At 29.8% G+C, this 8,561-nt stretch overlaps 1 pseudogene; it reads left to right on the forward strand.

Moving 5' to 3' along the window:
- Positions 1 to 7,243: 7,243 nt before the first annotated feature.
- On the forward strand, positions 7,244 to 8,561 carry LOC125590593 (annotated as a pseudogene).

The following is an 8,561-nucleotide window of genomic DNA, read 5'->3' on the forward strand; positions in this document are numbered from 1 at the left end:
TTCATAATTAAATACATACATTATACGGTAACTATTTTACTAATTTCACATAATATATAGTATATACAACAATTTTACTATACATTATCATAAAATTTTATCCATAAATAGTATATACAAAAAAATTATTATATATTATCATAAAATTTTGATGCATAAAAGAAATACATTTGTTCGGATATACATGTCATATTCTAAGAACATTGATCATACAATTGATGGTTTACATGATAAAATAAAATTACTCAATATAAACAAGATAATTATTGTGTTTAGAAATGTCATATTAAACAATTATTTGAACATGTAAATTTTAAATATATATTATAACTAATACAAATAAAAATTTATTTATAAAAATAAAAATAAACATCCGCGCGGACGCGCGGATCAAGTTCTAGTTATCTTATTAAATCTATCTATACTATTAAAAGAGAAGTACAAAAATAAAATACCCTTTAATTTTTCAACTTATTTACAAAGGCATGCCATTGAAGTTATTAATTAACTTACCTTTTATGATTCTTTGTCTTTTCTTCTTTAATTAATGTATTTCCAAAATCAAATTCTAACTAAAAATTTATGAGAACAATAATTAATAAACTTAGGTTTTTGTATTCTTTGTATTTTCCTATTTATTTTATATATGTGTGTTTGAAAATAATTAATTCCATAAATAAATTTCATAATTAAATACATACATTATACGGTAACTATTTTACTAATTTCACATAATATATAGTATATACAACAATTTTACTATACATTATCATAAAATTTTATCCATAAATAGTATATACAAAAAAATTATTATATATTATCATAAAATTTTGATGCATAAAAGAAATACATTTGTTCGGATATACATGTCATATTCAAAGAACATTGATCATACAATTGATGGTTTACATGATAAAATAAAATTACTCAATATAAACAAGATAATTATTGTGTTTAGAAATGTCATATTAAACAATTATTTGAACATGTAAATTTTAAATATATATTATAACTAATACAAATAAAAATTTATTTATAAAAAATAAAAATAAACATCCGCGCGGACGCGCGGATCAAGTTCTAGTTATCTTATTAAATCTATCTATACTATTAAAAGAGAAGTACAAAAATAAAATACCCTTTAATTTTTCAACTTATTTACAAAGGCATGCCATTGAAGTTATTAATTAACTTACCTTTTATGATTCTTTGTCTTTTCTTCTTTAATTAATGTATTTCCAAAATCAAATTCTAACTAAAAATTTATGAGAACAATAATTAATAAACTTAGGTTTTTGTATTCTTTGTATTTTCCTATTTATTTTATATATGTGTGTTTGAAAATAATTAATTCCATATATAAATTTCATAATTAAATACATACATTATACGGTAACTATTTTACTAATTTCACATAATATATAGTATATACAACAATTTTACTATACATTATCATAAACTTTTATCCATAAATAGTATATACAAAAAAATTATTATATATTATCATAAAATTTTGATGCATAAAAGAAATACATTTGTTCGGATATACATGTCATATTCAAAGAACATTGATCATACAATTGATGGTTTACATGATAAAATAAAATTACTCAATATAAACAAGATAATTATTGTGTTTAGAAATGTCATATTAAACAATTATTTGAACATGTAAATTTTAAATATATATTATAACTAATACAAATAAAAATTTATTTATAAAAAATAAAAATAAACATCTGCGCGGAAGCGCGGATCAAGTTCTAGTTATCTTATTAAATTAGAAGTATTTTAAGCTTTTGTTTGGCAACATAGATAGTAATTAGAAAAAAATAGTGTTGTTTGGAAACATAGATAGGACTAAGTTAGGAAAAAATAATAATGGGCTTATGCTATTAAAAAAATTGGAAGTCCATTACATTATAATAAAAAGTAATGGACTTATGATACTTGATATACATATTCAAATCAAAATAATAATTTAAAATTGATTTATATCAAAAATTTATTCAAAATATACATATATTCAAAATTTGATTTTTAATAACATATTTTCCGATAACCATTATAAAAAAAATTTCAATATATATAAGAAAAATACAATACAAAGCTCAATTTCAAACACCAACTTAAATTATGGTTTTTATATTTCACATTGAAATTTAAAAATATAATATATGTGATTATTTATATGATTGCACATATAAAATATTAATAATTATAAGATTACTTATTTGATGGTACGTATAAAATATGATTAATTATATGATAACACATATTTTGTAACCTATGATGGATGACACATATATGATATATAATAGTGATTACGGGTGGGCGTTCGGATTTGTTTTCAGGTCTGTTTGGGATTTCGTGTTCGGTTCAGATCTTTGAGGATTTGGTTCGGATTTGGATAATCAATTTAAATTATTTTAAAAAAATCTATAAACAATAGAATATATTACATATATATTTGAATAATATATGTCAGAGTACCTAACTTAATATATAAATTGGTTTGGTTTAAATATTTGGATAGAGAATTAATAATTATTTAAGTATTTTTGGAGTTTTGAGTATATTTTAACTATTTTAGATATTTACGTTTGATTATTTGTATATATTTTCAAAAAATTTAAAAGACTTAAAGTATCATATATATTCTGGATGTTTTTATATATATTAAATCTAAAAATAATTAATACATATATAAGTATATAAATCTATTTTGGATGCCCAAAATACTTCGGTTCAGATGGGATTAGATTTCAGTTCTTCAAATACCAAAATTTTGAATAATTCAGATATTTAATCAATTTCGGTTCGGATTTAGTACTACTTATTCGGATTGTGATCGGTTCGGTTCTTCGAATTCGAATTTTTTGCCCAACCTTAAATAGTGACATAAAAAACAAATAGCATCATATTTTTTAAAAAATACATCCGCGCCCGCGCGGATCAAAATCTAGTATATCTTTATAACATTTTCAACGTCACTCTATTTTTATTTCAAAATAGGGGTTATAGTAAAATCTTCTTTAATTCTACTCTTTTTATTCTATGATAGAGTAAAAACAAATCACTCTAAAATTGGAACAACAAAATTTAGTTTTCAGCTATTATTTTGTTTTTTCATTTTAAAAATAGAGTAAAATTCAAATTTTACGACTCCGTGATAGAATTATTCTATTTTATAAAAAGTGTAAAATAACAATGAAAATATTTTTAATGCTTTTAGACTATCTTTAAATTATAAGTTGTGATGCTAGACCAATAACAATGAGGTAGCTGAATTAATAATTCTAACGGTTGAAAGTAATGCAATAATGTTGTTGAATTTAACGGTAAAATAATCTGACAATATTAAAATAATTCAGAGAGAGAGAAAGAGAAAGTAGATCTATAACCGGGTCCGGTGACCGGTCGACGCGTGAGCGTGCGTGCCGTCACCGGAGCCCCTCAAGCCACCTTTAAAGCTGTTGATTTTCGCTTCGCTCTCGTTCCCTCTCTCCTCTGCCTTGCCCGAGCTCTGGAACAAGGCCGCACATGGCGGATCTGTCTCTGGTGTAAAGGCGTGGTCGTGTTGAGGAAGTCGCGGTGAAGCTCATCGTTCGGCTACTTGGTTTTGTCTCCGGGAGACAGAGGCTCCTCCAGCTCCGTCGACGCCGGTTCCTGTCCCCGAGAGGTGGAGGCTTCGTCAGCTCTGCCGTCGTCAGTCTAGATCCCGGGGGGTGAAGGTGTTCCTTGCTTTGCCTCGCCGACTTTTGGTTCCCTAGTTCCATTTTAGGGTTTGGTTTTCTCCTTCCTTTTAGTTTTACGCTTTTGGTTTGGTTTGGTTTGGTGGAGATCTGGTCGGAGGACGATCGAAGCTCGACCATGGTTAACGGTGATGGTTCGCGTGAAGCTTTCCTCTCGGTGATTGGGATGAATGGTGACAGATGAGATCTCGAACAGTCGATTGATGCTCTCCGAAATTGGGTTCACTTGAGTTGAAGATGTTTGCGGTGGTGATGGTGTGGAGTTAGTGAGCTCCGGTGGATCCGGGTGAATCGACGGTTGGTTACCCGGTGGTGTTTCGAAGCGAGGGCGACGTCGGAGCCGCAGCGTTTGTCCGTGCGGCGGTGGAACCTCGTTTGTCTCCTAGAGTTCTCGTACTTGAGCCTTGGATCCAGATTTTTGTTGTATTTTGGCCCGTTTTTGGGCTTATGTACGTTGTATTGTGGGTTTTTAGGTCGTTTAATCAAATATCTATTGATGGAAAAAAAAATGTTGTTGAATTTATAAAGATGATGACGTGGGTCACACAAATTGAATTTGTTCAACTTGTTGAAAGATAGAAAAAATGGCTTCACGTTAATATGTGTTAAATTTTTATTGGTTGTTTAGAATTTATGACACTTAATTATTGAAACTCAGTTATTTAATAATAAATATTCAACTTGTTGAAAGAAAAGAAAATGGTTCCACATTGATATGTGTTCAGTTTTTACTGATTGTTTAGATTTTTATAATCTTATCTCATCCCCTATATATTAATTGAGAAGCATTTAAAAAATTAGAACCTTAATTTTGTATTAATTAAAAAAAACCTCAAATCCTAGGTGGCACTCTAAATGCCTTCTAAATTCCATTTCAAAGAATTCTAGAGCATCTAATATAATGTATAGTTTAATCTAATGGTGTCACATTATTCCATAATTATATAACATTAGAGAACATTATATTAACCTAAAATATATGAAGTGTGTATTCTTTCCTTAAATAAAAGCTACAGTACATAATATGATTTACGTATATACGAGAATTAATGATTATGAATAATAAAGATTTGATAACAATTTTTACATCCTTCTTCATTTTTGTTTAAATTTATATTATTAAAAAACTTAAACAATTACATTAACCATATAATAAAAAAATTAGATTTTTTCTTATATGTTATATTTTGAATTTTTTAAATGACTTTAAATTACAAAAATGAGGAAATCTTTATATGTTATATATTTTTTTTTAAACGACTTTAAAATACAAAAATGAGGACACCTTATATGTTATATTTTTCTTATATGTTATATTTTGAATTTTTTAAAACAACTTTAAATTACAAAAATGTAAGTTTTCCTTAAATATACGACTAAAAACATTAAAATGACATGTATCAGTTTGATGGTTGATTTGAAAGCTTTCAAAACCATATGTAAGTTAAAAGTCAAAATAATTCAACTATGAAAACAATACTATTCACTTTTTCAAAATTGTGTTCGAGGAAAAAAATAAGGTTTTTATGTCATAATTTGTTTAATGTCCACTAGAGAACATTATATTAACCTAAAATATAAGAAGTGTGTATTTGTTCCCTAAATAAAAGTTACGAAATTACCTAATATGATTTACATATATATAACAATTAATGATTATGAATAATAAAGATTTGATAACAATTTTTGCATCCTTCTTCATTTTGTTTAATTTTATATTATTAAAAAAAATAAACAATCACATTAACCATATAATAAAAAATTAGATTTTTTCTTATATGTTATATTTTGAATTTTTTAAAATGACTTTAAATTACAAAAATGAGGAAACCTTATATGTTATTTTTTTTTAAAAACGACTTTAAAATACAAAAATGAGGACACCTTATATGTTAGATTTTTCTTATATGTTAGATTTTTTCTTAGATGTTATATTTTGAATTTTTTTAAATGACTTTAAATTACAAAAATGTAAGTTTTCGTTAAGTATACGACTAAAAACATTAAAATGACATGTATCAATTCGATGGTTGATTTGAAAGTTTTCAAAACCATATGGAAGATAAAAGTTCAAATAATTCAACTGTGAAAACAATACTGTTCATTTTTTTCAAGAATGTGTTCGATGGAAAAATAAGGTTTTTATGTCATAATTTGTTTAATGTCAAATCCGATCAACCCATTATGTATTAATTATAGTTTTGTTTCATTATTTTTAATAAAAATTGATCCGATCCATCGGAAAGAAATTATATAATAACAAAAAAAAATATTTTATATATATAAATAAAATGATCACATATATAAAAAAAACTATCGATAATATATACAAATAAACTCACCCTGCGCAAGGCGCAGGTCTTATCTTAGTTCGGTTATTGAAACTCAATTATTTAATAGTAAATATTTAACTTGTTGGAAAAAAAAGGCTCCACATTGATATGTGTTTAAATTTTATTGGTTGTTTATATTTTTATAACTTTATCTCACTTTTTTTTTTTTGTAACACTAACTTTATCTCACTAAATTACTGAAACTCAATTATTTGATAATAAGATTTGCCTTCTTTTTTCCACTCAAGCTGTCTTGCAACAACACTGTCTCTCCCTTATCTTCGTTTCTATGTCGTGTTATGGATTCACAGATTCTTGATTAGGCCTGGGCATAAAATCCGGAACCCGAAATCCGAACCGAACCCGAACCGTTATCCGACCCGAAACGTAAAAATATCCGAACGGGTCTTGTAAGGTGGTACAAAAAATATCCGAACCCGAAGTGTTATTAACCGAACCCGAACGGGTAACCCGAAAAATCCGAAATTAATAGTCAATATAAATATTTTGAAATATATATAAGTATTCCAATTATTAAATTCAATATTTGTGGTAATATTATATATAATAATAAATATTAAAATTCTAATAAATTCTTTAAGTACACAATTAGTTATAAATAAGTATTTTATAATTTGCTCATTGAAATAAAAAGTCTACTATTTATAAGGCAATACATATTTTTTACAAATGATGTTTGTTTTCATGTTTGATTTAACATTTTATTGTTATTTTATCAATTTTATATGTGATAGATTAATTTTTATTTAATTTAGATATTTTTCTTTATGTTTTACTTTAAAAAATTTATTTTTTACTTTGGTTATATCCGAACCGAACCGATATAACCCGAACCCGTACGATATATGATTACTCTATGGGTTTTATGATGCAATATAATTTTGAACCGAACCCGAAGTGTTATTATCCGAACCCGACCCGTACTAATAAAATTTTAGTATAGGACCTAGAAGCGTAAACCCGAAAATCCGAAAACCCGACCCGAATGCCAACGGGTACCCGAACGCCGAGGCCTATTCTTGATCTTAACAGCCCCACGAGAAAATTCACAGTCACGAGTCACCAGCATAGACCAAAGACCATAGACATAAAGATTCGTAGCTCTTATAAAAGTTGGACAGACTCTTCATATGACATTCTCTCGATCTCTCTCCCCACCTCAAAGTTTTTTTTATCACGGTTTCGTTCTTCTACGTCCTCTCTTCCTTCTTCTTCCTCTGCATCCATGTCTCTTCTTTGATCTCCGGCAACTACACTATTGACACGATCTCAGGCAACGTCACTCTCTTCGGAGTCCAGTCACTCGTCTCCTCCAACGGAATTTTCGAAATGGGTTTCTTCCAACCAGCTGGTAGTTTTTCAAAGTTCTACATAGGAATGTCGTACCAGCAAGTTTATCAACAAACTATCGTCTGGGTAGCCAACCGTGACGAACCAGTCTCCGACATGTACATATCAGTTCTCAAAATCTCCGACGGGAACCTAGTTCTGTTCGACGGAAGGTACGAGACTCCAGTTTGGTCCCCCGGTCTCAACTCTTCCTCTGCTCACGAGGCCGTTTTGCTCGATGACGGCAACCTCGTCCTCAGGGACGAGTCCGGCTCTGTTCTATGGCAGAGCTTCGACCATCCATGTGACACGTGGCTTCCCGGAGCCAGAATCCGGTACGACAAACGGACCAAGAAGAGTACTCAACGGCTCACGTCGTGGAAGAGTAGTGAAGACCCGTCTCCAGGTTTGTTCTCTCTCGAGCTAGACGAGTCCACAGCTTACAAAGTCCTCTGGAACGGGTCGGCACAGTACTGGTCAAGTGGTCCTTGGAACCCTCAGAGAAACTTTGGCCTCGACAACAGTGCCAAGTCTACGCTTACTGTGGCTCCTATGGGATTTGCAATGACAAGTCCCAACCTTTTTGCCAATGCCCTCCTCATGGGTTTAGGCCTTGGTCGCGAAAAGATTGGGACTTGAAGGATTACTCAGGAGGCTGTGTCAGAAAAAGTAACCTACTAGAATGCTATAAAGGAGAGACTAACAAGTTTCTGCCTCTCACCAACGTAAAGCTACCTGACAGCTCAGTGGTATTGGGGGTAAAGAGCCTTGGTAGTTGCGGCTCGGCTTGTCTAGGAAACTGTTCTTGTATGGGTTATGCACATGAGGAAAGCTCCAATCAATGCTTGATCTGGAGTGAAGAACATGTCTTGAATCTTCAACAACTCGAAGGAAATAACAGCGAGGGGAGTACATTTATCTTAGACTCTGGGCTTCGGACATGCCTAGTGGTTCTTCTTCTGGTAAGAGTAACAAAGCGATGATCTTTACCGCGGTAGTTCTAGGCTCGTTAGGGGTGATGATTAGCTTTTGAAGTCCATGGTGATGTGTTTTCTTTTATGCACAATAAATTTCTCGCAGTTTCCATTTGGATTTATAAAATGTTACTACCACATTTCATTAA

This window comes from Brassica napus, chromosome C7, assembly GCF_020379485.1.
Source record: "Brassica napus cultivar Da-Ae chromosome C7, Da-Ae, whole genome shotgun sequence".
In the NCBI taxonomy this organism is placed as follows: domain Eukaryota; kingdom Viridiplantae; phylum Streptophyta; class Magnoliopsida; order Brassicales; family Brassicaceae; genus Brassica; species Brassica napus.